We start from the raw sequence: 20,438 nt of genomic DNA on the forward strand, positions 1-20,438 counted from the left end.
GGTGAAAAGAGTAAGACAGGGTGGAAGTGAAGTTAGCAGGGGAGTGAAAGATAAAAATGGCAGATTACTAGTGGAGAAGGGAGAATAAGTGAGCAGATGGAGAGAACACTTTAAGGAATTGTTGAACATAGAGGATGGAAGTAATGCGAGTATAAGTGGCTGGGGAATGGCTGGGAGAAGGAGAGAGGTGAGAAGACAGGAAGAAATCAGTAGGATAGAAGTTGTGGAAGCAATGAAGAAAGTTAAATCGGGGAAAGACCCAGGAATTGATGGAGTGTGTGGTGAAATGCTGAACCATGGGGGAGAGATAGTAGTAGAATGGATGTGGAAGATGTGCAGATTGGCCTGGGAGGAGGTAGAGTCCCAGAGGATTGGAAGTCAGGTATAATTATTCCCTTGTACAAAGGAAAAGGGGAAAAAGAAGTGTGTGGTAATCATAGGGGCATCTGTCTTCTTAGTATAATAGGAAAAGTGTATGGTAGGATACTTATTGACAGAGTTAGAGAAAGAACAGAGAAATTAGTTGGAGAAGAACAGGGAGGCTTTAGGAAGGGAAGTGGTTGTGTAGATCAGATATTCATTCTTAGATCTTTAGTGGAAAAGTTTCTAGAGAAGGGAAAGAAGTTGTATGCGGCTTTCATGGATTTGGAGAAAGCATATGACAGGGTGGATAGACAAGGATTGTGGAAAGTGTTAAGAATATATGGAGTAGATGGGAAGTTGTTGAATGCTGTGAAGAGTATGTACGATGGTGCTAAGGCTGCAGTGTGTGTGGATGGTGAATTAAGTGAATTTTTCTCTTTGAAGGTTGGGTTCAAACAGGGATGTGTCATGTCTCCATGGTTGTTCAATCTGTACATGGATGGGGTAATAAAAGAGGTACAAGGTAGGGTAGTGGATGTTGGAGTGGGCCTGGTGAGAGAGGATAGTGTTTGGAAACTCCCTGTACTGTTGTTTGCAGATGATTCTGTGTTGTTGAGTGAAGACGAAGGGGAGCTGCAAGGCTTGGTGGATGAGTTTGGAAGAGTGTGTAAGAAACGGAATCTAAATGTGAATATAGGGAAGAGTAAAGTGATGGTCTTTGAGAGAGGTGAAGTCAGTGAATGGACAGTGAGGTTGGATGGTGAGGAATTGGAAAATGTGAGTACGTTTAAGTACTTGGGTAGTGTGATGAGTAAGGATGGAGGTTTGGAGGGTGAAGTGCTTGAAAGGGTACAGCAGGGAAGAAAGGTTGCTGGTTCTTTGAAAGCAGTGATAAGAAACAGGGAAGTGAGCATGGAAGTGAAAAAGTTACTACATGACAGTATTGTGATACCAACTCTAACATATGGAAGTGAAGCTTGGACGTTGTTGGAAGGACATAGGTCAAGAGAGAGTGAGAGCAGTGGAAATGAGTTATTTAAGAGGAGCCTGTGGAGTCACATGGAGAGACAGGCTGACGAATGAGGATATAAAGAAGCGTTGTGGTGTGGATGTGGATGTGATAGGAAGCGTTATGAGGAACACACTGAGGTGGTTTGGCCATGTGGAGAGGATGGAGGGTGAAAGACTGACGAAGAGAGTGTATGTGAGTGAGGTGGAGGGGGGAAGAGGAAGGGGGAGGCCGAGGATAAGATGGAGGGATGGGGTGGAGAGGTATATGAGAGAGGGGGGTGTGAGTTGGGAGCAGGGCAGTGAAATGGCGGGGGACAGGGCGACTTGAAGGCGATTTGTTTGTGGCCACCCCAAACGGGATTGAGGCGTCTGGCAATATATATATATATATATATATATATATATATATATATATATATATATACCTCCGTGGTACAGTGGTAGAGTGTGCGTTTCGCACGCTGGTGAGCGCGGGTTCGCCTTTGGAAAGCGTTCATCAAGCCACTTGCTCCTTTGGCGGTCACAAGGGGTACTGTGGTTGAAACAGTGTCGCATACTAGTATGCCTGCACCCAATTGGCTTAAGGCTGGCCAATTACACTTGGTTTACGGACTACATACACATCCAAAGCCACTACACACTCACAAGCACTTCTCACCCTACATATAGTCTCTACCAGACAGCCTAAGCCACTGGGCAGAGGTACTGTACATTGGCTGCATCTTCCCTGCTTCTGTAGGGATAGGCTGGTCCTGCAGTGGATCTCAGAGGCTGATGATGATGATGAATATATAAATAAATAAATATATATATATATATATATATATATATATATATATATATATATATATATATATATATATATATATATATATGTGTGTGTGTGTGTGTGTGTGTGTGTGTGTGTGTGTGTGTGTGTGTGTGCGTGCGGGCATATGAAAAATCATTACAAAAAATGTTTCATTATCGGGTACATATAATCATTATTAGAGTCTGTGAGTATTATTACTGGAGAACGAGGATAAGTTTTCTTCCATTCATTATTGGCTTAGCTTATAGGGCATACTACAGACAAGGGTATGTGATATAAGATTCATTTAGCACAGAATGTGACGACAGATCACCAGATGTACAGTATTACCCACTCAGAATTGGAGCAACCTTTGATTAAACGATTCCACGCATCCTGAGACTCTGAGTGAGAGTGTGACTGATATGTACGAAGACTCTGAGTGAGAGTGTGACTGATATGTACAGTCTCTCCAACAAGTATGAACCCCCCTGGAACCGATGTTTCTGGAAATAAACAATTCGACATGCAACTAACTATTGATGAACTAAAGATGGACCAATGAGACCAACAGTATTTAATACATGTCCCTAAATGATTACTGACAACTCACCCAATGACCGACCCACCAACATAGTTCAGGTGTATGCAGTTACAAGGCAGAAGCATTCGCCCATTGTGCTACCTTCTATCGATAATGAAGAAGACCAATGACTTTTTGAGAAGCTGAACACTTGTTTTTTTAAAAGTGTATAGCGCAGGAGTATACTGAGATCCGAAATAACCTGTATGACTCATGACGCCCTAGCTGGATTAATCTAGTTTCAACTGAATATGCGTACAATAACAACACCTACTAGATGGTGATACGTGCAAAAGATACGTGGCATCCTTAAGTAAGCAGGTTGAACAACGTAGGCAAAAACAATCAGTCGTTTTCCAGTTGCCATCCTCAGTGTCGTCAATTTCTTTCGTGATATATGTGAGCCGTTACGTTTTTGATTGACTGTACACCTTCACCGAACGAGATGCACAGGAGATCTGGTTTCGGTTATATATTTCCAAACTGCATGTTACTCAGAGCATATAGATTCTTTATGGTAAGAAAGTATATACACACTAAAAAGAAGAGGTAGCATGAAGGCACCAGAAAACTTGACTTGAAAGCAAAATTACCCTGGACTATCCTGCCTCAAGAGCGAAGGAATCGCTCAAGTGAAAATACATTAGTTTTATATATACCCACATTTATAAGCTCAGGACCTTATGCCAACACTTGCAGCACCTAGCACGTGGAATTTACCACGTCACTTCGGAATCTTACCTTATCTTTGTTGCTTTCAAACGCTTTTATCAGTATTTGGATGTTTTCTTTCTTCGAAATGAAGTCCTAAAATATTGCCTTGAATAATACTCTCTCAGCAAAAGACCATTCATAAAAATGATAAAAATCCCCTGAAAATTATAGTGCATTATATTAAGGCTTAAGCTGAATAAGCGTAGCCGATTCTACGGTGTTAAAATCATCCCCACGTAGTACCTATATTCATTCCCTCCCCCCTAAGTCCTGTGCATATATCTGAGCTTACATTTTTTTTTTTTTTTGTGTGTGTGTGTGTGTCTGAGGAGGGAAAAAGTGTCAAATGAAACCCCTCACTGTCCACAACATAATTGAAGACCAATTCATTTACGCGTGTTGTAACCTCATGAATCCGATTAATTATTTCCTGTTCCATTTTTGCTACTTCCACACAAAATTACTTAACATGAGAAAGGATATTAATACTTAAGAGGTTAATGAAGTCTATACTTAGCCCAGTTAGGTATAGAAAATCTCCCTTAAGCTGAATAAAAGCGTTTGAAAAAAGATACTAATAGAAGAAAGCGACAACGAGGGTATGGACATCGGACTGATTTGTAGTCGTTACATGCACAAATAACCCTTGATAAGTCTCCAGTACGTCTTGAAAAACTTGTGTATATTCTGCAGTAAAAAATGAAGTTAGTATTTGAAGCTGTATACTGTACTAGGCTCTTGTATTAATATCAGTAATTTGTTCTGTCATTGATGTTAGTTGTATATTTCTGTTATATTTTCAATCCTTCCACTTCTTTATATTAGCATTACATTCTCTCTCTCTCTCTCTCTCTCTCTCTCTCTCTCTCTCTCTCTCTCTCTCACACACACACACACACACACACACACACACACACAGTGGACCGATTGCTTTTATAATATATGCATGTATTTATGAATGTCGGTGGGGGAGCTCACCATCCACTCACGTGATGCAGTGCTGCTCTCGGGTGCTTGCCCTTTCCTCTTCTCCATCCTTCTTTCCTTTCATCCTCTTCTGTCTTTTTTTCCTTCATTCTTTCCGCATCCTTCTGCTTATGGGGTGACTTTACACTCCCTCTTCTGTCTTTCTTTCCTTCATTCTTTTCTCTTCCTTCTGCCTGTGTGTGGCTCTACAGTACACTGAGTAACAAGCCAAATGGTTTCCTGTACACCAGGAAACCATTTGCTACACTGGGTGGTGATCATATAACCAAATTATGGCGTCTGGTGGTTTAGTGGGTAATTACGGCGCTCCAATCGGATTGGGTCAGTGGAGGTTTATATCCAAGGGAAAGTTAAGGGTTATTGCTCATTTAATGCCACTCAGGGATGAGTGAGGCTGGTCACTTTCATCTTAAATGTCAGGACCAACTTCTCTAGCCCCGGGCTCCTACGCTTCTCATGGGGCAATGTAGGATGGGATGATGGATGGATGGATTTATGAATGAAAACGCAGATACACACACACACACACACACACACATATATATATATATATATATATATATATATATATATATATATATATATATATGTACAAGCCTCTGTGGTACAGTGATAGAGTGAGCGTCTCGCACGCTGGTGGGCGGGTGTTCGCCTCCCCGCCAGAGTTGTAAAAACTTTGGGAAGCGTTCACCAAGCCACTGACCACTTTGGCGGACACAAGGGGTGCTGTGGTTGAACCAGTGTCGCATACTGTACTAGTATGCTTGCACCCAGCCGGCTTAAGGAGGGAAGATTACACTTGGTTCACAGACTACACACACATCCAAAGCCACTACAGTCACACTCACAAGCACTTCTCACCCTACATACAGTCTCTACCAGACAGCCTAAGCCACTAGGTAGAGATACATCGGCTGTATCGTCCCTGCTTCGGTAGGGATAGGCCGGTCCTGAAGTGGACCTCAACGGCTGATGAAGATGGCGATATATATATATATATATATATATATATATATATATGTATATATATATATTTGATAGATCTGTCTATCTATTTACATATATATATATGAATCTATCTATCCATCTTCCTTTCTATCGGTCTAACAGTCTGTCTGTCTACCTATCTATCTATCTTTCTAAATTTAAAAATGTCTCCTTCCCATGACATACAAGATATGAGTTAATCAAATTACACGTCACGCATTAAGGAGTGCTCTCTTACTCCTAAAGATACGAGCAAATCGCTTAATGTTACGGATCAGTGGGCATGATAGCGAGGTTTGATTCCGCCACATCTCTGAATTGTCTGCATTTATGGTGATTGGGAAGTCCTGCTATTGCCACACCATTATGTGCCTCTGTTCATACCCATTATTTCGTACTATGTTTCATTCTTTCATATAATAAATATTCAATTCTTGTTGCAGGAAGCACTGTGTATTATTTTTGCAAGAAGCACTGTGTGTAACGATAACTAGTATCGGTATCTAATTTTGTATGTAAACAGAAACAATATTCAACAGTAAAAAGGGTACCTTCTTGTCAATACACTCACACACACTGTTGCCTTTTTATCTCTTTTCTATCGCTACTTCAATGGTCACTGCCCCTCTGAACTGTCTGCTTGCATCCCTCCACCTCTACGACGGACACGTAGCACCCGTCTAGCAACAAACTCTCATCGCTTTTCTGTCCAACTCTCAAATGCAAGAGTTAACCATTACTCCCAGTCCTTCGTTTATGCAAGAGGTCATTTCTGGAACTGTCTCCCTCTGTCTGTATTTCCTGCTTCCTATGATCTACAGTCTTCAAACACATTGTGTCCAGGCATCTCGAAATGAATGGATCTTCAATTTGGCTCTCCTTTGTATTGTTTTCATTTATTCTTTCTTCGAGGGAACTGTTTTGCGGGCTCTGCCGTTGGTTCCTTCTTCCTCTCATAAAACACACACACACACACACACACACACACACACACACACACACACACACACACAGAGTGATAACATGAGTAGTTCTTCACTGAATAAAAAGACAGTTCGTAGTCTACTATATAATGTAAATAACATTTCATTACCTTAACTCGGACGATAAATCCGATCGCAAGCTCGCGATATACGTGACGTAGCCTTGTTCCCCGCATCGTAATCATTCCAGATGCTGAAGATCTTCCTCTGCTTTATCCAGTATATACATTTTTTCTACTCTAATTTCTCCGCTGAATAAGAAAACGTGGATTTCCAACAGCTGGGAAGGGTGTGGAATGAGAGTTCGGCTTTTTCTCTTTTTGAGCTCAGTCTGCAATGTCAGCCCTCCACTAGCAAAGACTGTAGACTTATTAGGGTCACTCCCTAGCGTGGCTGTAGTTTAATATCGTAAATAATGTCAAACTTTGTACCCAAAATATAAAGGGAGCAGAAGTTACGTCACAAACTGAGGTAATAATATTGGTGTTTTATTTCAAAGTATTCCTATTTATTCGAATAGGATGGATGGACAGTGTGAAGAGAGCGTTAGCCGCGAGAGGGATGTCTGTTGAGCATGAAGTGTCATAAAAGACTTTGTAGAGTGGCTGCGCATGACAGGAATGATTGGAGAGAAATTGTTAATGAATAAATGGTGACGCGGTCCTGAGGCAATATTCTCCCGCATTTAGTCTGATCTGCTGATCAGGTCAGGTGCAGGGGATGGGTCCATTATGATGTGGCAGGGGTAAACCAGCGCTTTTGTTGGGCCGTGCTGCGGATGTCGCTAATTGCATTGCGCATTTGACCCTCGTGCTGTGTCGTGGGGCTAAGATAAGAATAAATGTGTGTGTGTGTGTGTGTGTGTGTGTGTGTGTGTGGATGAGTAACTTCGGGGTGTGTCGTCCTGTCTCGGCTACCTCCCTTTCTTTGGGGGAAGCAGACTAGGTATATAGATATATAGATTCCTATTTACTCTTAGTTTTAAATTCGGTGCTACGTCTCAGTTACGAAATGACATCGGTATCAAACGAACCAGCTACAAAAAGACATTGTTCCAAAATCCTCTGTTATGAATTGACATGGGTATGAAACGACCAGCTACCTTTCCAGTGCATAGCAAACTCAAAGAAGTCCCTAGATTCATAAAAACGACCTAACATGATCTGTTCCAAATCTATCCAACCACTGCTGACCACTTCCCGTACATCCCACACACACACACACACACACACACACACACACACACACACACACACACACACACACACACACACACACACACACAAAAGGGGCTTCCAGGGGGGAAATATGCAACTCGTCCGCTTCTGCATTAAGGTCATCCATCCTCCAAAGATGAAAAATGCGAAGAGCAGGTACATTCACTTCCACATTTGCCTCATCCATCCCCAAGAGACGAAAAATGTACTGCGAAGAGGAAAAACGCTGCCATGGGGGTAAACGCCCTGAATCAGACAATTATGTGTAAGCTCGCTTCCTGGTTTCCAAAGCTTTTATAATGGCTCCCCCCCCCAAAAAAAAAAAAAAAAAAAAAAACACCCACTTCTTAATTTCCTGGTAGCGGGTCATTAACTATGATTTGTGGGATGTGGCCTGCTGGAGTAGTTGGTGTAAATAATGAAAGGGTGATCTGCTTTGATGTTAATGGTCGGAGGTCATTTATGGCCTCGGGATAATGAATGACGCCTTCATGAGCAACCAGAGTTAGAGACGTATGTGAATAGGAGAGAGGAGGTGGATGGAGAGAAGGAAGGTAGGAGGGCAAGAAAAAAAGGGAGAGTTGGAGGAAGAAAAGGAAAGGAGAGAGAGAGAGAGAGAGAGAGAGAGAGAGAGAGAGAGAGAGAGAGAGAGAGAGATGGAAGAAAGAAATGAGGAAAGGGGGGATGAAATGATAGAGGAAGAAGGCGGGGAAGAATGGTAGAGAGGGTTGAAGGAAGAGAGGGACGAAGGGATGAGAAGGAAGGATGATAAGAATTTTGGACCCATATTTTAAAAAGCACACACACACACACACACACACACACACACACACACACACACACACACACACACACACACTATACATGTGGAAATGGTCACGCCTGCAAGTTGAAGACAGGATTTCATGGATTTAACTGATATGTAAATGACTCTGTAGCTCTTATCACGGGACATGCTCCTGATACTTTTCCTACTTTTTTACTGTCTCTTACTTTGTTTCTTGATCCTACCTCGAGCTTTCCTTAGGAGGAAACGTGAGTGATAATGTTGATGATACTCTCCGAATTGATGATAATGGTTATGTCCAAATGTTTCTATAGTTTACAAAGCTTGCAACAAAAACCTTAATGAGTGTTACTCCTATATATTAGATTTGGTGCTAGACTTAACCCTGAACCCTGTGGCACTCCAGCTGAATCATTCAACTTGCATTACCCTTTTATGACAATGCTATGACTTCGTTCCACAGTCAAATTCTGATCCACCTTAGCACAAACCACTGGAGAAATTTTCTTTCAGTGTCAAAGTCTTTTGTGAGGAGAGTTATAAATTTAAGGATCTCTGAATATTGAAAGATTTTTGAGCTAAAGGATAGGATAAAACTTTCATTAACCCCATCACATAAAAGCCATCCCATATGCTGAAGAAAATTGCTTACAAGAAAAAGAGCAAACGAAAAACGACGTAATAAGACTAAGGATATATTGCAATCGTCTGTCATTAGTAAAAAATTAGAAAGAGAAGAGATTAAGAAAGATCTTTGAATCGTGTACCTGTGAACGTAGGCAATATTTATGTTACCTTTCTCTGTTCTTTTTCACACAGGCTTTTTTGCTTTTATGTCATCTCGGATAAGAGCAGGTGCTTTTTTTCGAATTTTTATGATCACAGTATGATTTTTGTTTTGGGGGGTATGTGTTTCTTGTAATACTGTTTTGGGTACTTTCATGAAAATACTTTTGTTTCTTGTACAAATTTATTAAGTGTTTGGTAAATATGCTCTAATACGTTTCTGTTCTTATTTTGCCAGACAACTGCTTTGTTTTATTTTTGTGTTTTCTTCCATTCTCCCACACATTAATTTTCAGAAGTTACCATTTTTATGTAACTGACTTTGTGTTTCTTTTTTCTATAAACTTTGTATCTTGGTTTTCGCCCCCTCCTGCTCATGTACACCTGCCATGTATACTTTAGTCTTCAGTGGCCTCTCTTGTATCCAGTCTCTCAGTGGTTTCTCTTGTATCCAGTCTCTCTCTCCCTCTCTCTCTCTCTCTCTCTCTCTCTCTCTTTTTTTTCTCTCTCTCTCTCACACACACAATCTGTTACCTCCACGCCCACCAGAACCTTTTCCCTTGCTTCCTCTTCCCTCTTCTTCTCCTCAATCTCCCTCACTTCCTCACTCCCAGTCCTCTCCTACGCAGTTGCCTGATCCCTCTCTCATTAGCTCTCTCTTCTCTCTTTCGCCCTCCCTCCTCCTGTCCTTTACTGTCCCTCGTTCTCTCCCCTTCTCTCTTTCTTTCTCTCCTCCTACTTTTCAATAGCCTCCTCCTATACACCAGGCTAACCCCTCTCTCCTTCTTTCTCCCTCTTTGCGTCCTGTACTTTCTTCTCACACTGAACAACATCAACAACAACAACAATCGCGTGGTATCTCATCGTTTATAACGGCTCCAAAATGCTTGCATGAGTCGGTCTTGGTCACTTAATGGCAGCTTCCACGCTGCTCTATCTCTGGCACCCTATTTAGTCCGCCTTGTATCCCTTAGGTCACACTCTATGACCTCGTTCCAGGCTTTTTTACGGTCTGTCCCTTTCAGCCTAACTCCCGACGCTCACACTTCTCACTCTCTGCACGAGCTTTCATCCTCCATCCTATCAACATGCCGAAGTCATCTCAAACTACCCCTCCTTATTGATACAGTTATAATAATGATAATAATAATAATAATAATAATAATAATAATAATGATAATAATAATAATAATGATAATAATAATAATAATAATAATAATAATAATAATAATAATCTATCCAGGCTATTGGCAGACGCCTTGATCCCGTAAGGGGTGGCCACAAACAAATCGCCTTCATGCTACCCTGTCCCCTGCCATTTCACTGCCCTGCTCCCAGCTCACCCCTCCCCCCCTCATATACCTCACCACTCCATTCCTCCACCTCATCCTTGGCCTCCCTTTCCCTCCTCACTCGCATTCACTCTCCTCGTCAGTCTACTGCTCTCCAAAACGACCTCAGTGTGTTTCTCCTAAGGCTTCCTATCACATCCACATCCATATCACAACGCTCCTTCATGTCCTCATTTGTTGGTTTATCTCTCCATGTGACCTCACATGCTGCTCTCAAACAACTCATTTCCACTGCTCTCACTCTCGACCTGAGTCCCTCCAACAAGGTCCAAGCTTCACTTCCACACATCAGAGTTGGTATCACCATACTGTCATGCAGTTACTTTTTCACTTCCATGCTCACTTTCTTGTGTCTTATCACTGCTTTCAATGAATCAGCAACCTTTCTTCCTTGTTGTACCCTTTCAAGCACCTCACCCTCTAAACGTCCATCCTTACTTATCATACTACCTAAGTACTTCAATGCACCCGCATTTTTAATTTCCTCCTTATCCAACTTCACTGTACATTCACTGACTGCATTTCTCTCGATGACCATAACTTTTCTTCACGTTCACCTTTAGATTCTGTTTATTACACACTTTCCCAAACTCATTCACCAAGCCTTGCAGCTCCCCTTTGTCTTCACTTAACAACACAGTATTGTGGCATATATTACACCACAAAGTATTGGAACTCGCATTTCGCCTACACACATTGCTTCCTTCCCTCGTGGCTTTTCCCCACCTTGTTCTCGGAATTAGCATGGTTACTCGTGCCGCTACCAATAGTATTCAATTTCTCATCCTTCCTCATCTGTACCAGTGCCACTTCCAATAATATTCAATTTCTCTTCCCTCCTCACCTGTAGTGGTGCCTAAACCAATCAAATTTGCCTATTCAGGCGACCTAGGCCTACCGGTGCTCTTCCTACCTCATTAACTTACTGCATGCCAATGCTGTTTTAAAATGGTCTTACATAATTCCGCGGCCAATGCCAGTGCCGTTTTAAAATGGTTAAAAATAAAAAATTTCACTACGACCGCATTTTTCAAGATTCACGGGTAAAAATTGGCAGGCATGTAAGGTAACTGTTCCTCTACCATCCCCCAGGCTGTCAAGCCCATACACTAACTCGCTCCCCCCCTCATTCTCGCTCTGCATCACTCTGCCTGTGTGCCTCACCCAGTGCTGTACATAGTAAAGGCATTTTGTAAATATTTTCATGTAAGTGTAAGTTGTAAATATTTTCTTGTAAGTGTAAGGACTATATAGTGAAGTCAAGTTGTAAATACCTTCTTGTAAGTGCCAGGACTGTACGTAATGAAGTCAGGTTGTACCTATCTTCAGGCAAGTGTAAGATAATGCATTCATAGTGAGAAAGACACGCAAATTTTGATAGATGCTGAAGTAATAAGTAATCAGAAAAGTGTACTGAACATTGCTATACCTTGCCAGCATAAATACTTGAGTATACTTTAAATAGAAAACGGCTTTCTCTCACGTATGTGGTGAGCGAGATAGAGCAGCTATACCTGTACATGAGTATGCAGGACTCAATAAAACTCATTTCCGAGCCTCGGTGAGCATATTAATGGCGAAATTCGTTGTTTCCACATCAAAAACTATCAATTTTACCAAAAAAAAAAAAAAAAGGTCGATAAATGGCTGGCACTAGGGTGACCCACAAGGCTAAAAAAAATAGCCAGCACGTGGCGGGTTAAGGGACTTTAAACCGAGCGGGTGACCTCTATCGCCCTTCCTTCCACTCAGAATTTCACCCGGCTACTACCTGCCTTGCTCTCTGTCTCTCCTGGTAAAATCTGGCAATGTGGTACAACTTTACATATACAGTACACATAAACATAACAGGCACTCCCGCTTCTCACTAAATTCATTACTCATATTCTTAATCTGTAACTATTCATTCATGTAATTGATCTACACATGCTGTAATGTAATGGCCTTGTACTATTTTGAAATCATGCAATAACTCTGTATTGTTCCAGGTCAGTAATCACTGCCCTGTCTATTTCTTCCCAACAAAACTGCCGTTTATTTATCCTAACCATTTGTCTTGGTGTAGCCCCTAGTAAAATATATATCCCCATAACCAAAATGGCTCAGTGGTGACCCCAACCTTAATTCCACCACATTGGTGACTTTAACCTTTAAACGCGGATCGTCGCATTTGCGACGCTTGGCGAAAAGGACATAATGGCGGATCGTTGCGTTTGCAATGCTAGTAAATTTTGAATAACCGCGGGCAAGCAGGCTCCAGCTGGTATTGTCTATCAGTACCACCACCCTTTAGCTACAATTAGCATACTTTACCTTTGTACTACTGACCTCCGTTGTTGCCAAGTATAGCGTTTTTCCCCCATCCCCCCCCCACCACGGCCCGGCCAGCCTGGCTGTGATACATGGCAGCACTCTGAGTGCTCAGAACTGTAAATCTGCGCTTTCCTCTCACAAGCAGTTTATGCTAATAGGAAACGCTTGTTTCCCCAGTTGTAACACTAGCTTTTTTTCGCACAGTTTGCCCCTGTTTAGCGTCAGTTTACCGCAGGCTATCAAAGTGACATTATGGCAAGTTCTATGCTCTTCTGAGTCAGTGCAAGCGGCCGACAGGAACGAGAATAAAGTGACGGGCGTAAGGCAGAATAAAAAGTGCGACGTGGTGATCTTTTGGGGAGTAATATGATCGAAAATAATGTAGTATACATGTTTTTAGCTGTGAAAATGGAAATGTTTGTTGAGTGACGGGAAGACCACCGCCGCGCTACGTGTCAGCCGTTCGCTCTGTTGATTTTAGCCTTATTTTCAGTGCTTATTGTACAAATACTGATTCCAAACTACCTTTACGTTGTAGTATAAAGTTTATTGTGACAGAATGAGGCTGTGGTAGAGGGGAAACCGGTTTGCTGGAGGTGTGAAAGTGAAGATTTGGTTACCCAACTTTGCAAGTCTCCACAAGTCCTTGGGTAGTCCACGAAGGCTCAACACCTGTCTCTGGAGAAAGCTGAATGTAAGTACTATCTGCCATACCAAGTATAATGTTCTAGGGTTAATCTCTGATTTTTGGCTAATATTTTCCTACAGGTACTCAGACTGCGATACAAACCCGCCACTCGGGGGGGTCGACTGTTCACGGCCGCGTTTAAGGGGTTAACGGAGTGTTTAAAAAAACATGGATGCCATACCACACATGCGACTATCCCTTCCTACGTTTACGTATGATATTAACACGTGGTTTACACAAGTTGATGCCGCGTGGCCTGAAGATACAAGTGATGATGACAAATCCAGAGCAGTTGTCAGCACTCTTCCAACTCAAGTAGCTGCCCTAGTACAGGACGTACTTCTCAAATCACCTACAGGGCACAAATATAAAATCCTGAAGGAGAGTCTGCTGCGGGCCATGGGCAAATCAAAGCAGCACCCCTCGGCCCTCCTTGCCCACATTCAAGCCACTCTCACAGCAGCTGGGGCCACCCTATCAGTTGACCTCCTCCGGGATCGACCCCTCCTGCTCATGCCACCAGACTTGCGACTCCACCTAGCATCTGTGGGCCCTGGCACATCCCTTACTGAGTTCATCGAGAGGGCAGACACTCTATATGAAACTCAACAGCATTAGGCCCACCACCCAGTTAGTGCACACTCCTTTCTTTCCCCGGTCATAACCCCCAGTGCTACCCCTAGTGAAACAGTGGTGTCAGTGAACAGTGTTGCGAACAAAAATGATTCCATGTCAGAGCTGTGTACCTTATTAGCAAAGTTAACAAATAGAATAGATGAGCTGGAAAGTAAAATAAGTGGTTTCACCACTCAGACCCCCACTGCTGCAATTCATCCACCAGCCCCTCTGTGTTCCAACAATGTTCCCCCAGTGAACTGTGCGAGTACTGCTAATCCCCAAACAGCAAGGGACAATTTCGTGTTCTGTACCTATCACAAGCGCTTTGGCATGGAAGCCAGACGTTGTGCACCACCCTGCATATTCATGGGAAACGCATATGGCGGGAGACAGTCCCAGTAGTGTCTCCCACCACGCGCACCAAATGCCCCCCTCAGGATCAGCACACCCAAAGCCACGACACATTCCACTGGCTCCAGGGAACTACTATGGGTTAAAGACGCCATCTCTGACACAAAAAAACCTTATTGACACTGGAGCCGCATTAAGTATAGTCTCTCCTACCTCTGACCACAAAACGGCTCAGCAACCCTCATTTGACCTGATAGCAGCAAACGGCACCCCCATAGCCACATACGGCATTGAACCCTGTCATGTGGCACTCGCCCAATCAGTGTCATTTACTTGGCCGTTTCTCATCGCAGACGTTAATCAACTCATTATTGGCATCAACTTCCAGGAGGCACATGACTAGCTCGTGAATAGCAGAGGACGGAACCTATATCACAGATCCTCAAACTCGTCCATCAAAGTAACCGGTTGTGCTGGTAATCCTCGACTCATTACACACCTTGACCAGAATTCCTCATACAATTCCATACTCCGCCAGTTTCCCCTCTTGACCTCTCACTCACCCAACAACGGCTGTACAGACCATGGTATAGAGCACTGCATAATCACTTCAGGATCCCCTTGTTTTGCCCGTCCCAGATGCCTTCCCCCAGAACATCATCAGGCAGCTGAAAACAAGTTTAAAGTGATGCTCGATGAGGGCATCATTTAGCTGTCATCAAGCTGCTGGGCATCCCCTCTACACATGGTACCGAAGGCACAGCAAGGTGAGTGGAGAGCATGTGGGGACTACAGGGCACTGAATGTGATGACAGTTCCCAATAGATACCCCATTCCCCACATCCAGGATTTCCGCCACCAACTACACAGCCGTTGTGTATTTTCCAAGATTGATTTAGTCAGGGTGTTCCACCAATTCCCTGTGGTGGAGAAGGACATTCCCAAGATGGTGGTAACCACCCCATTTGGCTTGTTTGAATACACAAAGATGAATTTCGGCCTCAGAAATGCCGCACAAACGTTTCATAGATTTATGGGCTAGGTTGTCAGGGGGCCAGATTTCGTTATGGTGTACATCGATGACATCCTCATCGCTTTTGATTCCCATCAGCAGCACAAAACACACCTCCAAATGCTGTTCCAATGCTTGTGGGACAACAGGCTGCGTGTGCACCCAGCAAAGTGTATCCTCGGTGCAGACGAATTGGATTTCTTGGGCCACAGGGTATCCGCCACAGGTATCACGCCCGTCCTGCAGAAGGTGGATGCCATTAAGGACTTTCCATGCCTGGCTTCACCTCGCAGGCTCAGGGAGTTCTTGGGTATGGTCAATTATTATCACAGGTTCCTGAGAAGCACCACAGCCACAATAGCCTCCATTAACGATCTCCTGAAGGGGACAAAAACGATGTCCTCCAAGCCTCTTCAATGGACCGCACAGTAAGACCATGCCTTCACCACCCTCAAAAACCACATTGCCACCGCACCCCACCTAGCATACCCAGCACCAGATGCCCCCATCACACTCATCACAGATGCCTCTGCTGAAGTTGTGAGTGCAGTCCTACAACAACAAGTCAATGGTGGAAATGTGCCTGTCGTATTCTTCAGCCAACGCCTTAGCCCTGCCTAGGGCAAATACAGTGCCTTTGACAGGGAGTTGCTGGCTATATATGAGACAGTCAGACATTTCAGGAATTTTCTGGAAGGCAGAGAATTCACCATCCTCACTGACCATAAACCCCTTATTTATGCCATGGCTCAGAAAGGTGAAAATTGGTCTCCTTGTGTGGCAAGACAGCTAGCCTTCGTTTCAGAGTTTTCCACTAACATTGAGCATATCAGTGGGGACCTGAACTAGGTTGTGGATGCCCTGTCCCGTGGAGTTTCAGCTGTTGGCCCTACGCTACCCTGCTTGACCAAGCAGTCTTGGCCCGGGAGCAGGAGGACAATCAGGAACTCCAAGAATTGCTGCAGGCCACGACTTCACTTCAACTGCAACATTTGATGTCACTGGCACACCCCGGAAACTCTGGTGTGACATATCCTGCGGGACAGCACGTCCCTATATTCCCCAACGATTCCGAAGGCAAGTCTTTAGTCATTATCAAGAGATGGTGCACCCAGGCATTCACAGCATGCACAGCTTAGTTAGCCAGTGAGTGGTATGGCCAGGGATGTGGAGTGACCACCACCAACTGGGTCCGAGTATGTGTGGCGTGTCAGTCAGCAAAAGTGCATCGCCACACCAAGACACCACTTCAACTGCTGCCCACACCAACTCAACATTTCCACACGGTCCACACTGACATCCTCGGCCCCCTCCCTGAGTCTAGGGGTAACCGCTACATCTTAACGTGTATAGATAGAGTGACAAGGTGGGTCGAGGCCACACTCATGCTGGAAGCTATAACTGACTGTGTGGCATATCACTTCCTGACATCCTGGGTCGCTCATTTTGGCGCCCTGTAGGTCATCATTGCAGACCAAGGCCCCGAATTCAAATCTCTGGCCTGGCAGGACCTAATGGACTTCCTAGGAGCTAAACGCCACAGAACCACCGCTTGTCACCCTCAGGCAAACAGGATGATTGAGTTCTGCCATCTTCACCCAAAGGAAGCACTGAGGGCACTTCCCCATCCAGTGAATTGGGTGGCCGCACTGCCAATCCTCCTCCAAAACTTCAGGGTTATGGAGAAGGAGGACATCAGGAATTCCCGGGCGGAGCTAACGTACGGGGAAGACTTGAGGCTGCTGGGGCAGTTCGCTCCGCAACCAGGCATGCCGGCCCTGGTTTTCCTTCCAGAGCTCCAGCAGGCAATGCAGGCACTACGACCAGTCACTCCTCATTCTCGCCATCACCAGATGATGTTCATCCCACACTCCTTACCAGACACTGAACAGGTCTTCGTGAGGAGGGGTCAACACACTCACCACTCGAAACCTCATACGAAGACCAACGTCCTGTGATCACAAACTCAGACAAAACAGTCACGATATACAAGCAGGGGAAATCATCTACATTCTCTGCAGACAGAGTCAAACCAGCCACACCACAGACCCAGTCACAGACAACACCCCACACGTCATCCCCCAACCTTGCCAGCCCACCAACAACACGCACACAACCAACACCTCAAATCCCAGCACCAACACCTGCATGCACCACCCACCCACCCACCCACCCACACACACACACACACACACCATCCCCTTTGTCAACTCGTACCCTCCACTACCTGTCATCACCACACACCTACTCAGGCATCATACAGTACAGCAAACCTCTACCACTGATGCAAACAGTCCCTCACTACCACCCACTCTACCGTTCACAAACCCTACCTCCAGCACTAACCCTACTACCACTAACTCACCCTCTTTGTCAGCCTAATACAATCCTACCTCTCACTTTACTCCCCCACCCACCACCCCTAAGGCTGTCCTTATACTCATCCACCCTCTCTGTCAACCCCAACTCCCTCCCCTTACGCAGTCCTTAACCCTAACCCAACCCCTTCCGTCAACCTCAGGTGATCCTACCCCTCACTCTTTCCCACCAGTCCCCACCCCTCCCCCAGTCAATACCCCTCATCCATCAACACCCATCATTCCCGTAATCACTCCACCACTAACCACAACCCTACAAATTACATCAATAACTACCACATTTACCTACACACAATCAGGCCGTCTCAGCAAACCACCAAAATATTACTCTTCAGCATAATCTGATACCCAAAACCACAGACACTCCAAATCATCACACCTACGTTGCATTCGTATGGTACAGAATTGTTTTTGTGTGTGTGCTACGTCATGTAATAGCTCAATTGTAAAGTCAGGTAACTCTCTTATTCATTTGCTCATAATAACTCAGCAGTAGTCAAATTCTCATACAGAAAGTTATGTCCGGCTACTATTTCTTAGTTTATAACAATTGCTATTTGTAATTAACACATTCAAATCACTTTCCAATGTTCCCTCACTTTGAAAATTGTATAAAAGTATATTTATTTCCTTGTACCCTAATCATAATTTATATATTTTTTCTCTTTTCTTCCTGTTTTGTTGCCATAAACAGAAGGAGGGAGGGGGAGTGCTGTGGCGTATAATACACCACAAAGTATTGTACCTTGCATTTCACTTACACATGTGGTTTCCTTCCTTCATGGCTTTTCTGCATTTCACCTACACACGTGGTTTCCTTCCCTTGTGTCTTTTCCTGACCTGGTTCTCAGAATTAGCATGGCTACTTGTGCCACTACGAATAGTATTCAATTCCTCATTCTTCGTCATCTGTACCAGTGCTGCGTCCAATAATATTCAATTTCTCTTCCCTCCTCACCTGTAGTGGTGCCTAAACCAATCAAATTTACCTATTCAGGCAACCTGGGCCTATCAGTGCTCCGCCTACCTCATTAAGGGGCTTAAAACCGAGCGGTCGACCTTGCTCACCCTTCATTCCACTCAGAACTTCACCCTGCTACTACCTGCCTTGCTTCCCATCTCCCTTGGTAAAATCTGGCCGCATGGTACAACTTTACATATACGATACATATAAACACAACAGGGACTCCCACTTCTCATTTAATTCAATATTCATATTCTTAATGTGTAACGCTTCATTCATGTAACTGATATACACATGCTGTAACGTAATGGCCTTGTACTGTTCTCAAATCATGCAATGACTCTTTATTGTTCCAAGTCAATAATCACTGCCCTGTCTATTTCTTCCCAACACATTGGCGTTTATTTATCCTAACCATTTGCCTTGGTGTAGCCCCTAGTAAAATATATATCTCCATAACCAAAAGCGACACAGTGGTGACCCCAACCTTAATACCACCACCGTATCATCGCCAAACAACAGTACAGGAGTTTCCACACACTGCCCTCTCTCATTAGGACTGCTCCAAAATACACTGCCCTACATTGTATTTCTTTCATAACCCCATCCATATACAGACTGTGCAACCATGGAGACATGACACACCGCTGTTTCAATCCAAAATTCAGAGAGAAAAATTCACTCAGTTCACTGTCCACACGCACTGCAGTAATTCCTCATATATTCTCTTCACAGCCTTCAGCAACTTCCCAGTTACTCCATATATTCTTAATACTTTCCACAATCCTTGTCTATCCATCCTGTCGTATGCTTTCACCAAATCCATGAAGGCCACATACAACTTCCTTCCCTTTTCCAGAAACTTTTCCACTAAAGACCTAAGAATGAATACCTGAGCTACACAGCCCCCTCCCTTGCTAAAAAACATCCTTGTTTCTCCAAGTAATTCCTCTGTTAGTTCCCTGTCTCGGTCAGTATGTATCCTACCATATACTTTTTCACTAAGAAGACAATTACTCATATGATTACCACACACCTCTTTTTCCCTTTTTTCTTTTGTACAGAGGAATAATTATACCTGACTTCCAATTCTCCGGGACTTTACCTTCCTCCCAGGCCAGTCTGCAACATCTTTCACATCCATTTTACTACTATCTCTCCCCCATGCTTCAGCATTTCACCATACACTCCATCAATTCCTGGGGCTTTCCTCATTTTCACATTCTCCATTGTTTCCATAACTTCATGCTAGTGATTTCTTCCTCTCTTCTCACATCCAACCTTCTCCCAGCCATTCTCCAGCCACTTATACTCACATTACTTTCATTCTCTATGTTCAACAATTCCTTATCCCATACTGTGCTAGCGATGTAGATCTACTTCCCCTTCAAAAATGCCGGTGATGTAGATTTACGTCCTGCAGACTAAGAAGTCATTGCAAGCACTCAAAGTTGAATGAAAGGTAATATCGCATCTCGCTAACTTCAGACGTATCTCTGCTACGCTTACAATACTGATTTCGGATCACGGGAGGTGTGCAAATCTTAGCAGGCT

Source organism: Coenobita brevimanus, chromosome 60 (assembly GCF_032717465.1).
Source record: "Coenobita brevimanus isolate Jiangsu-jjx chromosome 60, ASM3271746v2, whole genome shotgun sequence".
NCBI lineage: Eukaryota > Metazoa > Arthropoda > Malacostraca > Decapoda > Coenobitidae > Coenobita > Coenobita brevimanus.